This window comes from Quercus robur, chromosome 5 (assembly GCF_932294415.1).
Source record: "Quercus robur chromosome 5, dhQueRobu3.1, whole genome shotgun sequence".
Lineage (NCBI taxonomy): Eukaryota > Viridiplantae > Streptophyta > Magnoliopsida > Fagales > Fagaceae > Quercus > Quercus robur.
In genome coordinates this window covers 49,006,334-49,007,075 of record NC_065538.1, presented here as the reverse complement: position 1 = coordinate 49,007,075, position 742 = coordinate 49,006,334, and the positions used below count along the sequence as shown (strand labels likewise).

Below are 742 nucleotides of genomic sequence, written 5' to 3'. Positions count from 1 at the left end.
ACTCGCCACTCGACCCGCCAGAGTCGGTTCTAATGGCTTGAGACCCGTCGCCGACCCGTCGGAGGTGTCAGCTTGACCATGACAGGTCAGTTCCGACGGGTCTTCGGTTTGCGTGGACACCCCTAAGTTGACTATGCTAGTACCTTGAGCATAAGCTATGAAATGAAATATTCATTCTAATTATGGGGCTCAACAGGCTAATAATAAAAAAAGTAAAATGAAAAATTATTTTAGCCGTTGACATGGAGAGTTTGTTCTAGGTAAGAAACGGTTAAGAGGCCCTTTTGGGAGGAGACATGTTCCTGATAAGAGAAATTGTTGTTCCAATTGTAAATATTTGTATCAGCAATCCTGTGAAAGTTCAATGAAAGGGGATTAAACATGCAATCCAAATGTAAAATAAACATCACACTTACAATTTGCATAAAAAGATAAATAACTCACCAATTAGAATGCGAGCAGTCTCCAAAAGTTCAAACTTATATTTTATCCTATCCAATTGTGTATAGTAGTTTAAAGTCTTAATCCCATTTTAATAAATATTCTCTTTGGACCCTAGCTGATTGTGCTACCTTTTGTTTTTGTTTTTGTTTTTTGAAGCAGATATTGCTATCTTCAAATTAAGCAGCAAACTAGCAGTTTAACTTGTTACCAATGAGATTGCTTATTAGGTTGATGTTATTTAGCTTTCTTATTTCTTCAGTTTTATTGAATACTAACATATGCACCTTATCCTCTATTT

At 36.3% G+C, this 742-nt stretch overlaps 1 long non-coding RNA gene across 1 annotated transcript; it reads right to left on the bottom strand.

The window, feature by feature from the left end:
• Positions 1–225: 225 nt before the first annotated feature.
• Positions 226–495, bottom strand: LOC126729097 (uncharacterized). The gene is made up of 2 exons (XR_007656499.1): positions 445–495; positions 226–351 (listed from the first exon to the last, which is right to left on the bottom strand). It is a non-coding gene; the product is annotated as an uncharacterized LOC126729097 (long non-coding RNA).
• Positions 496–742: the final 247 nt, after the last annotated feature.